General features: G+C 39.5%; 1 protein-coding gene across 1 annotated transcript in view; it reads right to left on the minus strand.

Annotated features, from left to right (window-relative positions):
- Positions 1-2,856: 2,856 nt before the first annotated feature.
- Positions 2,857-26,792, minus strand: part of LOC131045020 (small ribosomal subunit protein mL104 (rPPR9)) — a 55,713-nt gene continuing 31,777 nt past the window's right edge. The window contains exon 3 of the transcript XR_009105753.2: positions 2,857-2,875. The gene's annotated coding sequence lies outside the window, so the exon portion shown is untranslated. The remainder of the gene's footprint in view (positions 2,876-26,792) is intronic.

Below are 26,792 nucleotides of genomic sequence, written 5' to 3' on the forward strand. Positions count from 1 at the left end.
ATAAACAAACAAACAAACAAATCATGATGCACGAAGGAATCAAGAACCCCAAAGGACTACATACATCATGTAAATACAATCAAGTATCCCCCCATAAGAAGGAAGAAGAGAGACATAATAACTCCCCCATAATGAAGAAGCTCCAATGTCGAAAGTATGCTTGGAAACAAAAGATGACCCAATGTCTACATGCAACACATCTTCCCATACGAAGAAACAAGTCCATCGAATGATGAAGAAGCCATGCCATGTCCAACTAAAAGGAGGAAGGAAGTCTCCAAATGTGGATGTCCGAAAACTGGATAGGAGTCTCCAAGTTCAAAGAGTCCATCACATAGGTATGATCAAATTGAACCATGAAATGTGAAAAAACAAGTGAAGGAGACTGACGAATAACAATCTCCAAAAAAGGTGAAGAGGAATATCCAACTATTATGAGATTGTCATCAAAGAGAAGACAAACCCCCTCACGTATGTCTCCCAAATCTACAATATGAGACTCAACAAACATATCTGAAATCTCATCCAAGTACGCATCCCACACTGCAAGATCTGAAATACTATGATCATCCTACTAAATAGTAGAACCCAAGTTCAAAGAAGCAGGAGATGGAGTAGGAAGCTCCACACTTGTCTCAAGAACACAATGATTCAAGTGTCCAAACTTCTCCTCACAAACATGATCGACCCTTGATGGAAGGGTGTGCACATTAGCTAAAGGAACATCATCATCATCATGAGTAAAATTTGAAAAGGGATGATCCACAACTCCTATAGCTATGTCATCTCTAGTCTCCATGTCCCTAATGTAGATATAATCGGGAGTGTGAACTCCACTATCTTGTGCCCCATGAGTAATTTGATAAATTGAAAGGAGGTTAGTGGTCAAGGATGGTACACAAAGAAGTTCATTAAATGTCCGCTCTCCCACATCAATATAACCTTTCCGACAAATATTCATATGTGTGTTGCTATCCATCAATATGTTAGCTGAATTACAAGGCTCAAAAGAAGAGAACACATCCATAGAAGATGCCATATGATGAGAGGCACCTGAATCAAGAAGCCATCTCCCATTTTCAGGATGTGTAGAAGTCATGAGTGCTTTACCTTTCAACTTATCAATGTCGTGTGAAATTCTTGCAATTCGTGACTGTGTAGATGAAGCTATTGATTGTGATGAAGAAGAAGGAGGAGACATTGATGAGGACAGCTTGATGTTGTTCTTTTGAAGAATGTGTGTAAGCTCATCAATCTTCTTAGTATAACACTTATTCTCATTATATCCTTGTATTTTGCAATAAACACATTTTATCTTCTTCTTGTTTGATGATTCCTCTTTAGAAGAGGTCTTGGACTCAGCAATATTCTTGGAAGGAGAGTCCTTATCTTTCTCATTAGACTTAGGATCTTTATGTTGCTTCTTTCCTTTGCTAATTGAAGCCTTTGGAGTGGAGTCATTTGCAAGAAGTGGTTAATGTTGTAAAGGCTTCAATGTACCCATGTGTGCCAACTTTGCTTGTTCCCTTGTGAGTTGAGCTGCATATCCCTCAAGATAAGGCATTTTGTGTGCACTAACAAGAGCATTCATAGTAGCATAGAATGTAGAAACAAAAATTGAATAATCAGGTCCGAGCTTAGAAATAATAGAGAGAATCAATTGCTCATCCTCTTTTGTCACCACACAATTAGATAACTCCAATCTAAAAGAATTGAGCTTCGATAAGTCTTGGATATTGTCAAAATCACTATGATTTAGACTCGTTAATTCTTCTCCAACTTGAATTTCCTCATCTTATCTATCTTACCAAAGATACCCTCTAAGATAGTCCAAATAGCATTACAAGTTTTACAAGATGAAATGTGATATCTCAAATTAGGAGAGAGACATAATGAGGGTGTCAAGAGCTTCATCTCTTTGATCAAACCATTTCCTCTTCATTGCAGCACTTGCATGTCATCATTGCCAAAAGCGATTCAATGCAACTTCTTTATTAGCAATAAAATCTACTCATGATAATTATACGAAGTTAGGACCACAACTTTTGACTAATCCATAATACAATGAAAGAGTACAATATCAATACAAGAAATTAAACCCGTGTACAAGAGAAATTGACACAATTATACAAATTTAAAATAATGTATTAAAAGTACCAATTCAGTCACTAACAGAAATTAAGAAATTTTAGAATCAAATCTGTAAAATGTGCATGAAAAATCTGAAGTGCGCCTCAATAATTACAAAAGTTATGCCAAAGCAAAACACTCCACTTGCAACGTACGAGACGCCTCCACTGAAAAATTAAGCAATCTTCAAAAATATAACCAGCAATGAAATATTTCATGATTTGAGTAAAAGATTTCAATGGCCAGTCACAATACATGCCGGGCCGACAAATCAAGGAAATATAGCCTTGGTGCAAGCAAAAGAAAATAAAGAAGACCTCAGGTTTGTTCAACGAAAAGTATATGCGCTAGAGACCTCCCAATACAATGATGAGCCCAAACTGCAATTTGCAACAGAATAAGCCACCAAAAAACATGTCTACAAATAATGAAGAATGCCAAATGCAAGCCAATAGAATCACGTGCCAATTGATTGAAACTACCAAATCAAGAGAACAAAGTCGACAACCTTAGAGGAGTTGGAAAACCTCGATGAGAAATATGCAGTGTGACAGTGAAACCTTCACGTCCAAATCTGAGGATAATAAGTTGATCAAGGAGAAAACATTGTCGTGAAAAAGACTCCACAAATCCACTCGTGATATCACCAAGCCAAAACACACCACGATCGCTGCCAATCACCACGCAGGCATGATCATACATAGAATCGGCATCAAACATTGGCACCAACCAACGCGCTGATCCCCTGGTCACAAGTAATAATAAACTCAATCCAATTGATTCCAAAGCTCTTGATCTGGAAAATATAGCCCATCTATTTTGTTTGCAAAAGATATAAACCTATACAGCTAAAACAAATAGAGCACTTTGTGAATCATTAACTCCTGCCATGCAAATGGTATGAGGACCGATTAATTTGAAGAGGTTGTGCAACAAGGGCATGAGCCTTCCTCTGCATGAGACATGTCCACCTACAAGCAAAATGAGTCAATGTTGATCAGTGTTCCACGGGGACACATCCACCCCTCTTTTGGGCGTGTCCCCCGTTAGAAACGTCTCGGGGATGGGGGGATGGGGACGCGACGTCCCCGCCATCCCGCCACCGCCACCCAAGCACCGTCGGGACGCGAACGCCTCCACGTCTCCTCGGGAGACGTTTGGGCGTTTCCCCGTCCTTTGAGAGACGTCTCTCCAGGGATGGGGAGATGCCTAGACGTCTCCTTTCGCCCCCACATATATGCAATGTTTAAAATTAAATTTAAAATAAAAAGTGACTTTTTAAGTTTTTTGAGGGTTAAGGGGTAACTCTAATTGGATGTGGGCCAATAGAAAAATAACACCCGACGCCTTTAGAAAATAATAAAAGTATTTTTGGCCTCACGGGGCGCTGCCCCTCGACCTCGCCCTCTATCGCGACAGGGAACGCGCAAGGGGTGCTGCCCCTTGACCCCACAAGAGGCGATGCCCCTTGACCCCCATTGAAAAATATAAGGGGAAATTGCGCCGATAGAAGTAGGGAAAATCTAACCTCCGAGTCTGATTAGGCTCCATATAACAACACAACTTAGAAATCTTGGTATTTAGATATAGTATTTGAAATTTCCTAGGCTCATTTGAAATGTAATTCCTATACTGTAATATTGTCATACATCTTTTCAAAACTAGTTTTTCAAGTACTATATGTATATGTATAACTATATCACCACCACCACCCCGCCACCCCTCCGCCGCCGTCCCCCCACCATCCCCCCGCCGTCCCCAAACTTAGGCCCTTGGTCCCCCCGTCCCGGAGACGCGTCCCCCCGTTCCCAGCGCCCGTGGAAATATAATGAATACGGGCCTTTCCACAAAATTGAAGGTGTCGGTAGTATGATTTCACGAAATAATGGGTCATCAACAATCTAAAGATGATTGGTCCACCTCCCTAATCTTCCCCTTCATTTTTAGGAGCCTTCTTGTTTTGAGGCCATCGGTAGCTCCATTGGTAGCTTCTTGAAAGTTGATGATGTCACGACCTCCATGGGTCATTCAAGCATTGCTCGTTTGTTAATCGATATTGACATATCTCAGCCCCTCCCTGCGGGTTGTAGTTCTGATGGTTGGGGATAGGCCTTGGACCCAATCAGTGGATTATGAGGGCCTCCCCTTTTGCTGCCAAAGATGCTTCGCAACGGGTCACCTAGCTTCAAACTGTTCTCTCTCACGCCGCAGAGGTGTTGCAACTTGGTGGAAGGATGTTACTGAAAATCATCTGACAGTTTATGCTTCTGAGTCTGCTTCTGTTGACTCCTCTCTGGAGGATGATGTCTCCTCTCAAGATGGCATTCCCCTTACTGTTGATGAAGCCTTTGCTGATGTTACTATTGTTGTGGACTCTTTTGCCCTTTTGGCTCCAACTTTTGTTGCTCCCTCTACTCTGCCTCGCTCTTCTCTTAGTGATTCTGCTCTTCTTGTTGTTCTACAACAAGAATTTGTTGTTGTTCTGCAGCAGCAGTCTGGCAATGACTCTACAGGGTCCCCCCCGCCTGATTTTTCTTTGAATGTTCTTAATGACAGTGTTGCTTAGATGGTTGTTTGTCGCAAGCGGAAGGGAAAATCTGCCTCCCTTTCCCAACCCCACTTTGTCAAGTTTTGCGTGTTTCTCCCCACTCTTGATTTGGGGTGCATTGTTGCAGGTTTGATAGGTGTTTGGTTGCCCGACTTGTTAGTTTGGGGTTTGTACCCCTACTTGTTCAGTTTGCCGCCTTTGGGTTGTTTTAAAGTTTTTATAGCCTTTTGGCTATGTAAAGGGTCAGCGCCCTAGTTAACACTGCTTTTTTAATCAAAAACAATCTAAAGATGCCTAAAAAAAGCACTGTGTGCGTCACAAAATGCAAGCTCCATGTTAGAAACGGACGAAGCAATATCCAACATGGGCCTGCTAAAGAATGGGGGCCAAACTTGGAAATCACAATCTCTACATAAAACACGAACTATTGCAGGCAATCCACCAAACAGCTGGCAATGAGGGTGGATGTATCCTTGCACCCGAGAGAAGATAAGGTAGTTATTAATAGGCTAATGGAAATGGGCTTGTGGAACAACAAATGAACTCGCCTTCAAATTGAAAGCCTAATCAAACATAAGCCACAAACCAAAGAATCAAACTGGCCAAAAAAAAAATTGTTGCAATTCGATGGAAAAAGCACAGCCCATGTTTCTGATGAAGAAAAACAAGATCAAACTATAGATCGTGTCTTACAATAAAAGATATGGAGCCAAATTAGATACAAATCCTATCAACTCTTCTACACAAGCGTCATGACGTGAAGCAATCAAATGACTGCAAACCATAAACTAGGGAAACAAAAACAATTTTGGGCCAAATGATAATGGCACAAAATATCACTAAACAGATACGCTCACTGGAAAAATAATTTGGCCTCAAACAAGTTGATGAAGCTCTTCAAATATGGAAGGAGTGGCAAGAAGGAAGCTTTGATACCATGTTGGAGTATTCACTCAATTCTAGAACCTACAACTTGCACAAGAAACCTTCACGAGAGAGAAGAAGATATTTCACTATAAATTATGATTGCACTAGATGATTAAAAAAGTACATAAGATCTGCTTATAAAGACAAGAGCGGTTATGAGGTGCAAGGGTAGGTAGGAATTAGGTATAACCGATACGTTGATGCATATATCAATGCACATAGGAAATGAGAAATACAACTAATCCTAAGTGCAAAATAACTAATAATTAGCCTAAGTAAACTTAAGCATGTGAGTAAATATTAATTTACTCCAACACTTCTCATTCATAGCACTTTGGCATATTGCATTTTTAGAATTTCCAAATTGCTTCCTATCAATCAATTAAATCTCCAATCTTTTATCCATGATGCATTTTGTTTTATGGTGATATTTTTAGGAAAATGCATTACATATGTAGATCACATAAAACCTTTTGTAGATCCTAATCCTAGAGTTACTAATGAAAAACCTAATACGTATACCTCTCCTAGGGTATCTAATGTACATGAAGAAAAAGCTAATACTCCTACCAATGATCTCTCTAAGGGAGAGCGAGCATTGAAGAGAAACATGAAACCATCTTCTTCTCATACACATACCCTAGCGCAAGGGGGGCAAGGTCAAAATGTTGGTGTTCAATTTCTCTATATTCCCCTTATTCTCCCCACATAACATTAAGTAAAAATGAGGCCTTAGATGATAAGGATTTTCCTTCACAAACTACCAAAGAGGATATGCATGATGATAGAAAGAAGAATCTACCTACACAACAGGTTCCTTCTTCATCTAATTTTCCCTTTATTCCTTCTAAATACACTTTTGCTACAAATTTCAAAGAAATTCATTATAATACTCCTTCTCAATTAAGGCATTCTTATAGGAGTGACTATAACATAATATCAAAACAAGGTTTTAGAGGATAAAGACTTGGAAAATTTGAACAAGGAATTAGAGTTCCTATAAACCCTCCTACACAACCTAGCACCGAAGGGCTAGGACATTATCATGATTCACCTATGGGTGATCTCATTAGAATTCAAAAATTTAAGGAGTATCTTGCAAGACATAGAACTTAGTGTCCATCAAACGGTGCTTCTTCTTTGAACACTCCTTTTTGTTCATATCATCAACTCATGACCATCATCCTAATGATTGTTCAAATTTTCAAAAAAGTATGCAAGAACTAATTGATAATAGAACTATTAAAATCATAGATGACAATCCATCTTCTTCTAACAAACCTTGTCCTACATCACAAAAGAAGAGACCTAATCCCATTGATGGCCACGAGAAATTAACTACTAGAATCTTTTGGACATTGAAGTATGATAAGAATGTTTTCTTTCCTTTCATTAAAATTAATCACAACTCTAAGCATAAGGAAGGTGATGTGCGTTGTCTTTTTCATCGTAGTTATCCTCATTCTCTTGGAAAATGTAAAGCATTTAAAACATTTGTTCAAGAGCTATGGGAGACCTCTTACAATCGATCTTGCACTCTTCCTTGGAGAAGAGGTAGTGCTTTAGCACTCCATTCACTCTTTATGTTGCTCCTCACCCTATGACACTAGTAGTTAACTTAATTGGGGGCTCTTTGTCATAAGAGGTAATGTTTTTTCAATCACAATCATCTTGGGGTAGCAACATAATTCATTCTTGCCTCTATGCTTGCGGGCAAAAATATTATCCTATTTCTTAACTTTGTCTAGGGTTTCACTCTTCCCTTTAAGAGTTGCATTTTTCATACTTTGATGTCCTTTCTTACATACAATGGTAGATCTCTTATGGATAATCTCTCCTTGGGGGATTTTATGATCCTTAGATCTAATTCTCTTCCTCTCTTTGAAGATTACCTCTTCTTAAAGTTGCATTCTCCATATGTCTTTTCTTGCATTGAATATTCCTTCATGTGAGTATATTGTGCATTTTCTTATGTATAATCTCTCCTTAGAGGTTGTGTAACCACTGTCATTTTCCCTTGGGGGGCACTAACCTTTCTTATCCTTTCTAAGGATTTGCTTTTACTATTTTGAGTGGTGTTTGCTTATGATTTGATATTATTTTTTGTGTGAAGTTGTTTTCTCGAGGATTCTCTCTTATGCAAGAGGTGTGTATCCTTGACTACAACCTCTTCTTCACTTGGCAATGTATATCTATTATAAACTTACCCCTTACATTGGGTCAAAAGTATCATCCATCCTCAAGAATCCCCTTCACCTAGCAATAGGAGGAAGGTAGGCATTCTTCTTCTCTTTCCCTTCTTTTCGTAGAAGATGTTATGTTTGTTCAAAGCAACTCCTCTTGGAAGTATGTATTTTGAGCAAAGATCTCTTCTCCTATAAGGATTCCCTTTACACTTGTTGCAAGATATCTCTTTTTCAACTATATTTTCCTTGCTTGTAATAGTATTTCATCTTTAGCTTGGATTTATGAACATTGTTTCTTAAAGGATATCTCATTGGTGTTGAAGGTGGGGTATCCTTGTTTCTAGCTTCTTTAAGACATCAACATAGGACTATGTTGACATCTTAAGGGGGGGCATACATATCGCCCTCTTTGTACTATATTGTACTCTATTCGTGCATGTCTTAAACGATGTATTCATTCTCAAAACCAGAGAAAACAAACTCTTACACGAGATGCTACATGCCCGAAACTAGACGCAACATTTACATATGTCTTAAACGGGGTGCACATTCTCAAAACCAAAGCAAACAAACTATTACACGAGATGTCCTCAAAACTAGGTCTATACTTGTCTTACACGGGGTTACACATTCTCGAAACCAAAGCAAACAAACTCTTACGCAAGATGTTCTCAATACCAAACACATTTGCATTTTTCATTTCATGTCTTACATAGGTTATTGTGTGCTCGAACCCAGAGGAAACAAACTCTTATACGGGATGCTTAACACCTTAAACCAAACATCACTTGCAGCGCACGAGGATGAGTGAAACTAGCAAAACACAACTAAATTACTCCTACTCTCCTCCCCAACATGCATCACCTAGAAAAACACATCTAGAATGTGTATCCATGTTTTTCCTCTTTCTTCTCATGAGCTCATAGCTTTGCTATTTGTAGTTCATGGACGGTGCATGCTCTTGCTCTTTTTATGTGATCGCTTGTGTTCTTGAGATGGCATTTACAAAAATGATATTAGCGGTTGAGACATTTTGATATCAAGGTCTTTTCAACTAGTTGACTTGAGGTCTTGTTTTTGTTTTTAGCTTTTGTGTTGTGCGTCTTTTTCCTTTTGTCTTTGTTCGTATTTGTTTTTATTTGTTGTCTTGTTTTGTGTGCCCTTGCATGTGATTGAATGAGTTAAGATGCTAAGATTGGGGGCTTGGATCCTCAAAATTAGTGATGTCTTATACTCCTTGTGATTGTGCTCTTAATTGCTCCTCCCTTTCATCCTTTCATCTACTTTACCGTGATTATTTGCATAGACTCGTAATCTTGTTAAAGTGGGGGATAAATGTAGTCTCGTAAATTCTCACCGAGCCAATTTACACCTCATGTTTGTGCACCTACTTTAGCATGTCCTATACTCATCACCTATCTACATACATTTTGTGCTTATTCTCCAGTTTTGATGCCAAGAACAGCCACTAATGGATTCCCAAGTGTGGTGTCGTTCTCCCTGGGGCTTCATTTTGGTCCCTATCTAAGAAGGACCAGGGCAATGCCTTGGTCTCGGACCATGGTAGTGCCATGGTCCTTCTTAGTGGGCCCAATTTTGAATTAGGGCAGGGGTCCTATCCCTCCAGTGGGAATTCATATTTGTGGCTCTGTATAACTGTTGGAGGTCGGCCTAATTGGTAAATGACCTAGATACCCCTATATAAAGACATTTGATCAACCTAATTGGATAGAAGAATCCAAGCAATCAATTTCTTGCATCTGTCAAGTGTTTATCATTAACCATTTTCAGAGATCTTCAACGCTGCATATTCTTCATTCAACCATTATGGAGTAAAATTACATCATTAATATGCAAGCATATGTGTGTGATTGGGATTTTGTCATGTCCATGCCATTTCATACCACATATGTGATTACATTCAAGAAGCAAAGCATCATTATCAACAATTGTAGATCTGAGTATATCTTTCCATGATTTATTTAAAAATTTGCATTTATTCATTCAAGGTTAATTCCTAAACCAAGATTTGACTAAGGCAAACCCCTATTACCAAACATTTTCCCCTTTTCAATATTGTCAAGAATAGGTACAGAGTTGTGTTTCAAAGGAATGACAAGATTCACAGAGACGAACAACTTCCCTTTTGGATGATGAAAAGTTAGGAGGACAATAGTGACAACCACCATAGTCCCTGACAATTTAGGCTGAATTTCAGGGAGCAAATTTGAATCATACTACTTTCATCAAGTCCAAGTTTGTGGCTCCATGTGACGGTTTTAGCTCACTATTCATGCCCGATCTCTTCAATATCTGCACATTTACCCTAATTTCAACAACTTCAAAAAATTCAAATCAATTCAATCTCTAATTTTCACCAATACAGTTCGAAAGTATGTGGATGAGATCGCTTGGATTGTGGAGATTATGAAGGAATCAAGGACAAAAATCAAAAAATTCAATGGCACAAAAATGTTTGTTTTCTCAAAGAAACTTCAAGATTTAAAGGTGAAATTGAGAGAATAGAATAAATCCACCATTAAGAATATTTTTGTAGAAAAAGTAAGGATTGAAGAAGAGTTTGAATCTCTCAGCAAACTTGTCATTCAAAAAGGGATGTCTGAGAAAAAATTTAAAAGAGAAGGAACTTCTCAAAGAATATGATGAGATCATGGGAAGAGAAGAATACTATTGGCGATCAAAATCCAAGGATGTTTGCCTTAAGGAAGGAGATCATAATACAAAATTCTTCCATAATTCCACAAAAGCTAGGAGGAACTAGATTAGAATCTCCCAAATCCAGAGTATGAACGAACACATCATGTTTGAGAATACAGATATTGAAAATAAGGGGGTTTAATTTTCAGAGACCTTATGGGAGGCGAAGGTTGTAGTGAGAGATTAGATTGCAGTTTCATAAATAATATTCCACATTTGTTTACAGAGGCTGACAACAACTTCCTAATTGCACCTGTCTCCCTTGAGGAGGTGAAAGAAGCCACCTTGCAATTAGGACCAAACAAAGCACCCGGGTCAGAGGGGTTCACAACCCTTGTTTTTTAGAAGTATTGGGATTTAATGGCACAAGATATTCTTGATGTGGTAGACGAATCCAGGCGGAAGGGGGTAATATTGAAACAATTGAACAACACATATAGTGCTTTGATCCCAAAAAAATAGGATATCAATGCCTTTGTTGTTTTTCGTCCTATATCTTAAGCAATGCAATATAAAAGATTATCTTTGAAGATTCTGCTTCCAAAATTGATTTCAGTAGAACAAAGCGAGTTTGTTCCAAGTAGAAACATTGTGCATGGAGTCATCATTGCCCATGAAGTGTTGCATTCGATCAAAAAAGATAATCTTAAAGGTATGATTTTAAAACTTGATATTTGTAAAGCATATGATCAGGTATAGTGGAGATTCTCGATGTTAATTATGAAAAAGTTCGGTTTTTGTAATAAATGGCTTGATTGGGTATATGGATATATTTCTACTCCTCAATACTCAATTTTGGTGAATGGAGCGCAATGTGGCTTCATCCTAGGGGGGGCTCAGATAGGGGGACCCCCTATCCCCCTTCTTGTTCATCATTATGGTTGATTCTCTCAACCGTAAAATCAAAGCAGAAGCAATAACTAGGGGATGTAAAGATATTCAAGCCATTATGTCAATGGCTCCGTTCTCCCATCATCTATTTGTTGACGACACACTTTTGTATGGATAATCAACGATCACATAAGCAACCAAAATTAAGCAAATTTTGGAAGATTACTACTCTATTTCCAAGCATATTGTGAATAGGGATAAATCCAACATTTTCTTTTTCAACATTGGGCAACGAATGCAAAGGCAGATTGGAGTTATTCTTGGGTTCACCACTGGAAAGATCCCATCCACATACCTGGGGTCCCTCTGTTTAGTGTAGTTGTTAGAAACAAATTACGAATAGAGACAATAGAAAAAATGAGGAAGAAAACTCAAATATAGAAGGGGAGATGGCTGACTTTCATGGGGAAGATCGCAATGATCATATCAATGCTTGCAGTGGTGCCTATCTACTCAATATCGACTCTGGAGATCACCAAGGGATCAACCAAATAAATGTTGAAACTACAAAAAAGATTTTTGTGAGATGGTGCAAATGATCAACATTGAATCCCATTTGTAGCATGGGATAGAGTTAAAAAGGATAAGAAAGCAAGAGGCATTGAGATGAAATATTTGATTCTTCAAAAAAAGGCTCTTGGCGTCAAACTTGTGTGGAGGTTTGCGGATCTTGGTCCTACGCAACAAATATTTGGATAACCTTAACCCGAAGAGATTTTTAACCATTGCAAACCCACCAATTGGTTCCCCTATATGGAAATTTATGTTGAAATGCCAATATCTTATTATTGATCATGTCTCCTAGAAGATTGGTGACGATAGCAATGCTTTGTTTTTGTCAGACTCTTGGAACGAGTATGTGGCACTGGCTGATTTACCCGGGGTAGTTGAGTTGAGATTAACAACCACGACTTTGTATGGAGACAAAGTCAAATATTATCTGGTGTGTGTTTCTCAAGGAGAAGGGATGGAGTACATATGGAGGGATCTTTGTAGGATTCATGCAAAGGCTAGGAGAATAGTGATGGAAGAATTGAACAAAAGGCACATTGTCAATGGCAGAAATGTGGACACGATCATCTAGTGTGTGGCTAAAATAGGAAAATATGCAATCAAGTTGAGACATAAGCTAGATACTCTGATTCAAGAGTGATGTGAGTGGCAACATCTATGTTGGAGTGCCCCTATTTTGCCTAAAGAAGGAGCTTTCACGTGGTTGGCTGTTCAAAAAAAGGCCTTGACAGGGGAGAAATTGATGAGGTTGGGCTTCTCGAGACCCTTTCAATGCCCATTGTGTAAGGAACGGGAAGAAACTTCAAACCATCTATTTATCGTCCATTTGCTCATGAATGTTGGACTTTCTTTTTAAACAAAATGAATTGGAAATGACCTCTGGCACTATTGTCGGGCTATTTGAATGTTGGCCCACTATGCACAAATCCTCAGTCTAGGGAGGATTGTGGTATGCCATCCCTACCTCAATTGTCTGGCACTTATAGAAAGGAATACACGTATCTTTAATAACAAGGAGTCCTCATTACAATTTGTCCTTAATAAGATTGAGGTGGGTATTTGTGAGCATCTAAATACAAAGGTGGTTGAGAGGAGGCATATTCGTTTCACCAAGTGGGGTCTTCAAATGTCAAAGATGTGGTCACAGCTAATTCCACCCAAGGAAACCTATGTAAATGATAGAGCAAGGGAAGAAGCTTGTTGGACACTCTCGCCAATAGTTCCTCTTAAAATCAACTTCGACGGAGCCTCCACAGGGACTCCTGGAACGTCAGTTGTTGGATTTTTTATTAGAAATGATAGAGGAGAATTGGTATGGCGAATATCAATTAAAATCTCGGATGGCACTAACAATGACACTGAGTATGCAGCTTTGCTTGGCAACCTGAGGCTATATGCAAAAAAGAACCTTCAATCAATTGATATCGAGGGTGATTCTCTTAATGTCATTTGGACGATTATCTCCAATTTTGCCCCCAGTTGGAAATCAGAAATGTGGCTCGGGAGAATTCATGATTTGTTAATAGACATGGATTTTTCTATAAGGCACATGTATCGGGAGGCCAATAGGGATGTAGAGCTCCTCTCAAACTATGTCATAGATTAGGAGGATTTGGTGGTCATTTCAAATATGGCCAAGAGATGGGAGGGGTTGTCCTTGCTTGTCGTTGGTTCGGGCTCACGAGAGATTTCCATCCAGCAAGTATGAGTTCATTGGGACAGATCGTAGGCGAAGGAACTATTGGAAATTAGGTTTCCTGCGAAGGAGGATTTGGAGATCTTAGCGATGAGATTGAAATCTACCTTACAAGGATTTGGTGCGCCTGTGATTACCCATGCCCTGGCTATTTATTCAAAGCTCAATAACAGTAGCAGTAGGAAGACAATGGCGGTGTTTTCGGGTTCAGTGCAATACATTTCCATTCCTCAATGCGGGTGTGACTGTTATTCGAGCTCTGTAGCGGAGCGGATGAAAGCGATCTTCGTGCAAGACCAAACAAGAATGACAATTTTGAAGATGAACAAGGTAATTACAAGTAGATAAAAAACCACAGCTACAATGTTGCTCTGTTTCAAGGTTGTCTTGGAAGAAATAGATGGTAATATATTGGAATAACCAAACTAGATTTTTTCTAAATATATTCAACTAAAAGGAAGACAATAGAATTCCTTTCCAATTTTTGATCACCCAAATTTTGGAAAGGGCATCGTGAAAGCATACAATGTTCAAGATATCAAATAATTGAAAGCAAATTGTATAGAGGAAAGCATTAGCCAACAAGTCGACCAATGCAACTTATTTCATGGGACACATTGCAATTCTGAAAGAAAGAAAACATTCATCTACTCAATGGGAATTACAACGAAACATCTACTTCCACGGGAAATCTTAGGGCAACATCCACTTTTTAGTGGGAAAGCTTAAACAATTGAAAACAAATAAGAAATTTGGGCATATCCACATGTAGTGGAAAAGCTTATACAACTAAAATGAAAAGCGATCTCCTGTCACTTATCCAATAATGGGTGATTACAACAACCACTTATTCAATGAGGCAAGTATCAACGAACAAATTAAGTAAATCGCTAGCAATCCTACCATTAATTATTACAATGAAGTGCATAGAAAAAAAGGCTTCCAACGGTTTGACCATCCAAAGCAATACAATGTCAAACCACAAGCATTTAAACACTTCTCAACTATTGTCATAAAATGTCGATACATATAGTATTGATGAAATCACTCCCAAAAGATACCGAAATTCATATATAGACCACCTAGCTAGTAAATAACAATATTACACCTCGTTGGGTGAGTGATTCTTGGAAGCCCCTTCTTTCTTATGGCATTCAGCTTTTCCCTTGTGCTAAGGGGTTTTTTGTTGCCTCCTTTACCTCTACTCATGAGTGTGATTTGATTTTGGGTAAGCTATGGACTTGGGGGGATCACCCCCTCTCTTTTAAGCCTTGGACTCCTTCCTTCAACCCCCTTACGAAACCCCTCTCTGTTCGTCCGGTTTGGGTCCGCCTTCCCAATCTCCCCCTCCATTTCTGGGAACCTTGTTGTTTTGAGGCCATCGGTAACTCCATTGGCAACTTCTTGAAGGTTGATGATGCCACGTTCTCCATGGGTCATTCTACCTTTGCTCACCTTTTAATTGATGTTGACATATCGCTGGCCCTCCCTAGGGATGTGGTTCTTATGGTTGGGGATAGCCCTTGGACTCAACCGTTGGATTATGAGTGCCTCCCTTTTCGCTGTCGAAGGTGCTTCTCAACGGGTCACCTCGCTTCTAACTGTTCTCTCTCTCGTCACAAAGGTGTTGCTACTTGGTGGAAGGATGCTATGGAAGACCACTTGACAATTAATGCTTCAAATTCTGTTTCGGTTGATTCATCTCATGATGAGGTGCCCCTTACTGCTAATGAAGGCCTGGTTGATGTTACTGTTGTGGCAGACCCTTCCCCCTTGGTTCCTGCACCTGTTGCTCATGCTCCTCACCTTCACTCTGCTCCTAGTGTTTGTTCTCTTGTTGCTGCTCCGCTGCAACAACTCGTTGCCGCTCTACAACAGTAGTCTAGCAGTGACTCTGCAGGGTCTTCGCCACTTGATTCTTCTTTGAAAGTTCCTAATGATAGTGTTGTCTGGACGGTTGTTTGTCGTAGGTGGAAAGGAAAATCTAACCCCCTTTCCCAAGCCCCCTAGTCAAGGTTCGGGTTTTTCTCTCCCCTCTTGATTTGGGTTGGCTTGTTGATGGTTTGATAGGTTAGTTTGGCCTGTCCGGCTTTGTTCTTTTGGGGTTTGCACCCTTGCTTGGTCTTTTTAATTTTGATAGCCTTTGACTTTGTAAAGGGTCAGCACCCTAGTTAACGCTACTTTTTTAATCAAAAACAATATTACACCTCAATGCTTGACTAATAATTGTTGGTACAAGTCTATAAATCACAAAAAATGGCACTACACCAGGTTTGGACAACAAACAAACGTTCCACGAAACTCCACACTTTACACCCGATACTTCAACAAAGTCGAGGCTAATATACTATGCCCAAAAAACAGTCCTAACACAATCCAAAACACCTTGTAAGAAGAATATTCAAGTTTGGAATTGCCTTTTAGTCTTGTGTAGGCTTGAATACGCATATACAATATGTACAATCCCCTTTGAAAAATTCATCTCATCACAAACTCCAAAGTTCATCAATACAACACTAGCAAATTGTTTGCAAACCCTAGGTGCCATCTTTAAGGGTGATAAGTGCTTGAAAAGTTAGATGCTTCAACCTAGGCACACCACACCCCTCAAATTGTATGCACAACAAATGGGATGTACTACAGTCCCGACACCAAACCAACAACAACAAATCCGTGTGCTATACAATGTTAATGAAATAGGAGTAGTCAAAAATAGTCCCAAGCAATTATCAGTGCATGGTACAACTTGGGAAATAGAAAGGTATGGCCACCAAAGAGAAATCCCTTCAACCACCTCAAATATGCCATCAAAAATCTTTGCAAACTTCACAAAACTCACAAACAATTTGCAAAATCAGAAAACATTAAATCATCTATCTCTGCAATTGAATTATGATCTCCAATCTAAAGCACAATGATGGCGTTTGGATGGAAACCACACCAAACTAGCTAGGGATTACCTTTCAAACCTGAAACTAGAAATCTTGAGAGGGTTTTCATTCTCAAAAGATTTTGAAAAAACCCAAGTTCATTCCAACAACATAACAATATTATTTATTAGCATATGTGCAACTAAACCCCCTCAACCTCATTTAATAGCTTCTAGAAGAAAAATATAAAATAATTCACTTTACCACCGAAAATGACCTTTTATTAAAAGATTAGTAAACTATTTCATGTCTAAAGGGCCCTTATTTCTACTACACGTCAACTTGAGGTACATAAACACCTTTAAAAAAAGTATTGCAATTAACTCATCGAATTAATAATAAAACATTAAAATTATAAGTGAACAATTAAAAGTATTTCATTTGAGTTGCGAAAAGCATTGCAACAAATTTGAAATTCAAATATGACCACATGATGATGAAACTAAAACAGTGGGAAGATGATTGAAGCCAACTCGATGACTTGCTGAAAATAGATGTGCTCGCTAAGAAGTTTGGAGAACACCCCAAGAGTTCAAAAAAAGTTTTGGAAGTGTCATTACGATCCGTACTACTAACTAGGCTCATTGCCATTAATAGAAATCTTGAATTATTAAAGCTATGTCCTCCAAGAAGTTTGTGTTCCCCCTTCCCTTAATTAACTTACGAAAACTTGATAATTGAGCTAAAAGCTCATAAATCAATTCTACTCAACTTGGGCACATTGCATATACTTGTGACATTGTGCGTTAATTACCATAATCTAAAAATAAAAGGAACTTATACGCCTAGCAACTAATTGTAGCCAAGATATGAGCAATAATCACAATGAAACAAGTCACTTCAAATGTAACCAAGATTTGTTCCAATGTTTCTTATTAGTAAAGAAACGTTATCTAGGGCGCTGACCCTTAACATAGTCAAAAACTATCAACACAAAACAAGCAACATCAAGAGAAATGAACAAGAACAACAACCCAAAGGCAGTTAGAAACAAACACAGTCAGACAGGTAATGAAGCCTATCCAACCAAAGAACAAAGAAGGCCCCAATCAAGGGAAGGGGAGGGAAAGACACCCAAACCCCAACGAGGGGGGGTTTGGGGCAAGGGAGAAGACTTTTCCTTCCGCCTGCAAGCAACCACAGTCCAGACAATGTTGTCATTAGGTCCATCAAAAGAGAGATCAATCAGAAGGGACCTTGTAGGGTTACAATTGGTGGTGTCAACGAAGCGTTGCAATAGATCAGCAGGAGGTTGTTGTAGAGCAGCAATAGGTTGTGGCGAAACAGCAGCAGAAACAGATCCAGTAGCATACGAGTGTGGCTATAGAAAAGGAGAAGCAGGAATGGGGACCTCAGGAAATGAGGCCACAAAAGGAGCAGTAGGAGCATCAGTAGTTGTGAGGGGCAAGACATCGACATCATCCTCATGATAGGAGCCAGTAGACGCAGAGTCAAGAGCATTGATTGTTAAGTGATCAGCAGTAGCATTCTTCCACCAGGTAGAGACACCTTTGTGACGTGCAATAGAGCAGTTTGAAGCAAGATGACCGGTAGAGAAGCATCTTCTGCAATAAAAGGGGAGGCCTTCAAAATCCAGCAGTTGTGACAAAGGCCTATCCCCCACCATAAGAACCACATCTCCCAAGAGAGGAGAGGAGATGTCAATGTCCACAAGAATATGGACAAAGGTAGTGTGGTCCATTGAGGACATAGCTTCATCAACCTTCAAGAAACGGCCGATAGAGTTACCAATGGCCTCATAACAAGAGTGCTCCCAAAAATAAAGAGGGAGATTGATGAGGCAGACCCAAACTGGACGCACATTAAGTTGTTCAGTGAGAGGGTTGAAAGAAGTTGTCCAAGGCTTAACAGAGAGGCAATGCACTCCCCAAGCCTACAACATGCCCAAAACCAAATCCCGATCAGCGTAAGAAGTAAAAGAAGGGACAAAAAAGCCTTTAGCACAGCGGAAAAGCTCTATAATGTGAGCCCTCGAAGACCGCCAAGAGTCACTTACCCAACAATAAAGGTCCGATAGAGAAGGCCATAGCCCAAAGAATCTACACACAGGAGCACAGCGTTGGCAGAGCCCAATGTTGTCCACAACATCCAATCCACAAACCACCACAGGGAAGGATTTGGCACAAGGAAGAGGACGAAGCCCCTTCGGAGGTTGGGCAGAAGATCTTACCACACAAGCAAAGCTACGCTTGCCAGCAGGTTTGGGCAAAGAACCAACAACATCAACAACAGTCCACTGAGAAGCATCACCAAAAGCCAGAGAGCCGATAGCAGTAGGACCCTCAGCCAGAGAACCAGGGGGCGCGGGTGTTGAACCGTGCAAAAACCCATGGGGAACATGGAGAGCCCCAGCAACCACCACCCGAGGAGCATCAGACCAAACAAAAAAAGCAGCATCGAACATACCATGGATCACAAGAGCAACCCCCCCCCCCCCCCCCCCGCGAGGAGGAGGGGGGGGACGTCAAAGGACGAGGGAACGCCACAAACATCCACAACAAATAACATCATAGAAGCAAAAACCATGTCCAACCAGAGGCACAGACAACAACATTTAAATGGAGAGGCGGGAGAGCCATGTTTGTGTTCTATTTGTTCCAATGTTATACCTATCCCCTATCAAGATATATTAAATATTTAATATGTTAGTTGATATTAGAAATCTAATATGTAACAATTTTTGCAATTATTTGGCACAAACCTCATCTATTTCATGACGATGGAACCATTTTCTAAGTGGAAGTAGAAGGGAATGTGACTCTACCATTCATCCATATCTAGTAGTAGTGTATATGTTCTCTAACAATTTGAGAGAAAAGGGGGCTTAAACCTATATCATTATTGTGGTTGTGCTCCCACTTTACCATTGATTTCAATGGGTTGGATTAAAGGTTTCATAGGGTTTTTAAGAGTTGTTGCAATTCTAAGGCATTTTTAACTTTTTATTCTTTTATAAAATTAAAATAGGAACCATTTTATTTCAAGAAAAGTAGCAAAAAATATGTATAAGTTAATCCTTTCCATTTATGAGCTTTGCTTTCTCCTCTTCTTATTTCAGCAACCTTCTAAGATATAATCTACATTAAATAGTTGTATTTTAATTAAGAAGAGTAATTAAGAAGTTGAATTCTCTTGAACTTAGATGCAAAAAGAAAACAAAAGAAAACAAATTTCTACATTAAATAGTTGTATTTTAATAAACAAAAAAAACTCATTACACCTCTTGCTAAAAAGAATGTTGTGAATGTTATCTCACTCCCACTCTTGCTCATCATCATATTGAATTTTTTTTTTAAATTGTGTGCCAATGCAAGCTAAATCTCCTTTTTTACATCCTTAAGCTAAACATTTCATTGTTGAGAGATAATTTGTGTTTGAATAATATATAAAGTCATTGAATGTATGCCAAGCTAAAGGAAGATAATCTCATGTGCTACATTTATATCTCATAAAAAAAATGAAAATATATGGAAAAGACAACGTTTGAAAGAGTGCATCTTTCTCTATTAAAAAAATTTGCTAAAAGCTAAGGAGGGTCTTCAAGGTGATCTTTCTAAACTTATTATCCATACCCCCAAAATTTCCTCATTATTTGAGAGTTAAATTTGCTAAAGCCACTAGTAAAACAAATTATCTTACTTATATAAATTTAAAATGTTTGCTAGATGCTAAAGAGGGTCCTCAAGAGGATCCTTGTAACCTTATTATCCATACCCCAAAATTTACTTTAACTATTTGAGGGTTAAATTTGCTAAAGACATTGGTAAAAGAGTGCATCTTTACTTAGGTATATTAAAAAACGTTTGTTATATGTTGAACAAGGGCTTCAAGGGGATGTTGTAACCTTATTATCCATACCCCAAAATACTTTTTAACTGGTGTACATAAAAGTTAAAACAAAGGCACTTAATACTTTTTACAATGACTTGTTTACATTTGAAGGGAAAAATCATTAAGTTTTGATTAGATAAACATGGGAAAGGGTTTGAACTCAATACAATAAAAATAGTCATAAAGGCAAGTAGGACTAGTCTCACCAACAATGACACTGGGAAAACCAAACAAGAATTGGCAATGCTTTTGACTAGAGAATAGAACTGGTGGAAAACAAGAGTCCCAACCCTAAGCAAAGGAGTTCTCTTTCACAAATGAGAAAGACTGTGGGAAGAGGTAGAAGGGCCTTTCCTCCTACTAACTATAGTCCAAGTGATACCATCAACCAAGATCCCACTTCAAGGGGTAATAAAAGATCACCTCACAAGAGGAACAACAACAAATAAAGGGGCAACAACAGGATGACAAGGCAAAAGGCAATCATTGCCCACATGAAAAGTCTGAAGTTGAGCAAAAGCAATCGACAAACCAAGAAGAAAACACATAGCAAGAGGAACCCCAAAAAGAACTTCAAGAAACGACAAAGGAGCACCAAAAGCGAGGCATGCATCAAATTCTTGCAAGGAGCCACCCACCGATGAGATTTGATCTTAGACGATCAAGTGATCACCATTTGCATTGTTCCACGAAGTAGCAAGATCTTTCCAATGCAAGAGAGAGCAATACAAAGCCAAGTGACTAGTAGCGAAGCTACAACGACATTTGAAAGGGAGGCCCTCATAATCAAGCGGTTGCATCCAAGGCTTATCCCCAAACATTTAAACCACAACCTCGTGAAGAGGCTTGGATAAGTCAATATCCACAAAAATGCGAGCAAAAGTAGAGTGCCCAAGTAGGAATTGGAATATTCAATCTTCAAAAAATGATCAACAAAGTTGCGAATGGCTTCTTGACAAGAACCTCCCAAAACTAGAAGAGAAAATTCATAAGTCACCCAAATGGATGCACATTGAGTGGCTCAATAAGGGGATTAAAGGACATTAACCATGGTTTCACCCAAAGACAGTGCTTTCCTTGAGCCCATAGCCAACCCAACACCAAGTTCCTATCCTTAGGTGAGGAAAAAGAAGCAATGAAAAATCCTTTAACACAAGGGAAGAATTCAATCTTATCAGCCACGAGGGGCTTCCAAGAACCCATAACCTAGCTATGCAAATCTAGAAGAGAAGGTTGGATGTTGGAGAAATGGCACACCAAGCCTCTATATTAGTAGAAATCCTCACTTTCAGCCACATCCGCACCACAAACCACCACCAAAGATTTGGCACATAAGAGAGCACAATACACTCATTGAGAGCGACCAGGACCAAAACTAGTTGCTTGAGTAAAGCTACAAGCCCCCGAAGAAGCACCAATCACAAATGTAGGATTAGAGCAAGCAATAAGACCAACATCTACAACATCAAAAAAACCCTAGCTGACAACAATCGGCCAAAGGCAACAACTTTGCCCATCAAAGAGCCAAGTTGCACGAAGGTGACAACAATCCCTTTGACAAGGGACTAACCAATTAGAAGCCCATTGGTTGGAGAGACCGAACCAAAAACTTGGATGAAAGAGTTTCCAAGAGGGCAAACCGCACAACCTTCCACAAAGAGGCCCCAATCAAGATAGAGATCAATAGTAGAATACGCTGAAGCAACAGCATGAGCAAGGAGGATGACTCAACACCAAGTAGCATGAGCAAGGACAACACATAGTCTTAGATAGGATCGAAACAAGTATGAAAATACCAGAGCCATCGTGCTCAGGTGAGCAAACTAGAACACACAATGGGGAACAAGAGCCATCATTTTTTAATAACATTCAATTTGGGAAAAGTCATTTAGTTACTCATTATAGGTATATTGTCAATATATTCATTCCAAAGAAAATTGATAAATGCATGGCCTTAACATCAGATGAATTTTTCTCTTTGAATGAGGTTAAGGCTATCATTAGCTCCCTTAATAATGACAAGGCTCTCAATATTAGAGGTCTACCTATAAAGTTTATAAATCTAATAAGAATTGCATCATTTTTTTCTTATTCAATATGTATAATGAAGTTATCTCTACTGTTACTTGGAAACAAAAAATAACATAGGCATAATTTACCTTATCACTAAGGGTAGAGATGTCCTCCTAATTGACAACTAGAGACCAATAAACCTTCTAGATGCATCATAAAAGATTTTGCAGAAATGATTATTATGAGATTGAAAGATTCTACTTGTTAATTTCTTTAAGTCAAATGGTGTTTGTCAATGGCAAATTTATTTTAGAAAATCTTATTATTAATTGAGAGGGTATGCATTATGCAAAGAAGTCTATACATTCTTGTTGATTTTGAAAAAGAATGTGATCTGATTGATTAGGGGTTCAACTTAGATGTTACAAAGCCTCTAGTATTTGGAGTTTCTTTTGTAGATATATTGAGATTCTTTTTCATGATATCTCCACTCAAGCCATAATGTTAAAGGTGTTTTATCCTCTCTTATACCTTTCAAAAGCCTATCAAACAAGGGTGTCCCCTCACTCACTATTTGTGATAGTTGTTGAACCTTTGCATTACGTTTTAAGGCACTCCTTGGGTCCCCTTCTAAAAGGGTTGTCTCTTGCAAATAATGATTGTCCAACTAAATGGCAATTGGTTAATGATACTACATTATCCATTGTTTTGTAAGAGAATAACTTTGACAATTTGTATTTGATTTTAAAAGCAGCAAAAACTGGGTGTTGGCCCTTACATACAACAGCACAGAGGGCGTAAAGACAATCAGATTACCAGTAGCAGCGCATTGACAACACGTTAATCGCAACTACAAAAAACAAAACTAGCCAAAACAACACTACCATGACAAACAAACAAAGATGATAGGCGAAAGAGAACCCGTCCAGCCAGTGACCCAAACCCCACACAAGGAGGGTTAGAGGCACCCAAGCCTTAACAAGGAGGAGTTTGGGAAGGGGAGAAGACTTCCCTTTCCGCCTACAACGAACCACAGTCTAAGTGATACTGTCATCACGACCATCTATAGAAGGATCATTCGGAAGGGTCTCCTCAAGGTTGCAATCAGTAGTGGTAGTAGCGTGTTGTTGTAGATCAGCAGTAGGCTGCACAAACTAGCAACGGTTTGTTGTGGAGGAACAATCTCAGGAGCAGAATCAGCTAAAGAAGGTTGTGGAGTAGGAGCAACAGAATCATCAACAGTAAGGGGCACCTCAACCCAGGAGGAGACATCATCCTCCTAAGAGGTGTCGACAGAATCAGTTTCCACAGCATTGTTGTCAAGCGATCCTCCATAGCATCCCTCCACCAAGTGGTAGCACCTCTGTGACAGGAGAGAGAACAGTCTGAAGCTAAGTGACCTGTTGAGAAGCATCGCCGACATTGAAAAGGGAGGCTCTCATAATCCAATGGTTGATTCCATGGCCTATCCTCAACCATAAGAAGCACATCCCTGGGGAGGGGCAATGAAATGTCAATATCAATTAACAGCTGGGCGAAAGTAAAATTACCCATGGAAGTTGTGGCATCATCAACCTTCAAAAAGTTGCCAATGGAGTTACCAATAGCCTCATAACAAGAAGGCTCCCAGAAATGGAGGGGCAGATTGCGGGGGAGGACCCAAACCGAACAAACATTAAGGTGTTCGGTAAGGAGGTTGAAAGAAGGTGTCCAGGGCTTAATAGAAAGAGAGTGATCTCCCCAAGCCCACAACTTACCCAAAACCAAATCACAATCAAGAGTAGAAGTAAAGGCAACAATGAAAAAGCCTTTGGCACAAGGAAAAAGCTCAATGTTGTGAGCAATAAGAGGCTTCCGTAAATTACTCACCCAGCGATGAAGGTCCAGAAGAGAAGGCCAAAACCCATTAAATCTGCAAACCAAAGCGTAGCGTTGGAAGAAATCAACATTTTCCACAACCTCCTGGCCACATACCACAACAAGGGAGGTCTTAGCACAGGGGAGGGGACGAATTCCCTTGGAAGGGTGACCAACAGATCTAGCTACACGAGTAAGAGTTTGCACACCAGAAAGAGGTTTGGGAGGAGCACCATCCATAGCAACAAAACCGATCGCCTTACCCTTGGCAACAACGGAATCACCAGAACTATTGCCCGCAACAAAGTCAAAAGGTTGCATGGTACCATTTGCAACCATAGCAACAATGACCCTAGTAGGGGGCACAGTCGAGGCAAAGGAGACACCATTCCGTGTTGGGGGAAACACAAAGCCACCGCCATTTCCCACAACAAGCACGAACACAGCCAGGGTCGACGAGTCACCACCATTCCACACATCAGCAAAACCGATCACCTTACCCTTAGCAACAATAGAATCACCAGAACTATTGCCCACAACAAAGTCAAAAGGCTGCATGGTGTCATTCGCAACCGTAGCAGCAATGACCCTAGTAGGGGGCACAGCCGAGGCAGATGAGACACCATTCCGTGTTGAGGGAAACACAAAGCCGCCACCATTTCCCACAGCAAGCACGAACACAGCCAGGGTCGACAAGTCGCCACCATTCCACACAGCAAGCACAATCCTAACAAAGTCGATGAGGAGCAGCAAGGCCTTCGGCACAATTCGCACACCATCGCATGACCCGACCAAGGCACCAGCGAGAGCACAAGGGGGGGCAGAACCAACATCGCCTACCGCAGAAGCAACATCCACACTAGGCGTACACAATGGAGGGCAAACGAGGGCACAAACGCAAGCACAACGATCGAATGGCTAGCAGCGAGAGAAACCATCTTTTGAAAACTCAATGTCATTTCTTTTGTTATATGACAATTAATTGAATCAAGTTGAAATTTTGTCAATTTGTTGAAAAAGGTACTCAAACATTATTATTCTACTTCTAGGTCCATAGTAGAAATCCATAAATATGTAATCTTGAATTGGAAAGAGGATCCTTTCGACAGGCTTGTTAATAGAAATTGGGAGTAGAGTGGTCCTAGAAACAACTGAGATATCCTATAATTCCTTTCTTTGGCTCCCTCCATGAAAGCCATATGGGCTAGGGCCATGAACAAAGTGATTGGGAAAGTTTCTAAATGGCAAGTCAACTACTTCTTCATTGTTGGTAAGTTTTAAGTTTGTCAAAATATTTATTCAACATTTTCTTTATACCATTTATCTTCCTAGTTGGTGTGTTCCTCCCCCAAGAATGCTAGGATATGGGGCTTCAGAGTGTATATTTGTAAGGAATAGCTCATATTGTTAAGAGGACCATTAAGTCCCTTTCGCAAAGAATCTTGGAATATTAAACTCCTAAAGGAAAGCCTAAATAGAAGGGTATTGGGCTAGTTGATTTACTCCTTGGGAACTTTCTAAATCATATTATTAGCACTTCTATCTTTGGCACTATTAGGGTCTTGAGCATGTCAAGAAATTTATTGTTGAATAGAATGTAAAGATATAAAAATGATTTATTATGTCCCTTGAAATCTATATAGTGGAGCTTAATGATAAGTCATTGCTTCTACAAAGAGTGCACTCTACTTTCAGTTGGTACAAAAAAGGCATCAAAGCTTTTGGCAAAATTTTGATAACAATTGGCTACCTAAATCCCATTAGATATTCTTGGAGCTAAGTTTCGGCTACCTAATTCACAAAACATTTATTCTATGATTAAAGCTTCTATGGAAAGCAATTATCCAATATTCCAAGTATGTGTAGACTATGGCAAAAAAATGTTAGAGATGTGAGGATAACTTATTTTTTATTAGACAAAATCAGAAACAATGGTCCAAACCCTATTACCAACCTTATTACAAAGCAAGCCCATGTCTAGCAACAAATATAATGGCCTCCCAGAAGGAAGTAATACAACCAATTACCAAGCATAAACTAACACAATGGCAACCAAAATACATGAAACAAGAGTACCCAGTATCCAATCAAAACAATGCCAAACCCAACCTACTTAATCTAATACCCTTTATCTAGTATGAGATTGGAAGACAAGTTTGTGATGACTTTTCTTCATCATTTGTACAACTGTCCAAGAAATATTATCATCCATATCCTCCAATATGGGAGGAGGGAATTCCCCCACTAAGGGCACCCATCCTTAGGCACAATAGAAAGAGTGTTGAGCAACCACCAAAAGGGCAAGCTAAAGGTGATCTAAAGCCAATAGAATCACAACAAATTCAGTAATAAAAATAGAAGGTGGGTGTGACACATCAAAAGGAGCTGAAGGAGCAGCAGAAGGAGACTTGCTAGAGTTACACAAAATGCATGAGAAATTGAAGAAGAGAAGATCCAACATCCTAGGAAGACTTGTCAGCTCCAGAAAAACTATCAACCAAAGAATCAAAAGTTGTAATTGTCAAGTGATC

This window comes from Cryptomeria japonica, chromosome 5 (assembly GCF_030272615.1).
Source record: "Cryptomeria japonica chromosome 5, Sugi_1.0, whole genome shotgun sequence".
Classification (NCBI taxonomy): Eukaryota; Viridiplantae; Streptophyta; class Pinopsida; order Cupressales; family Cupressaceae; genus Cryptomeria; species Cryptomeria japonica.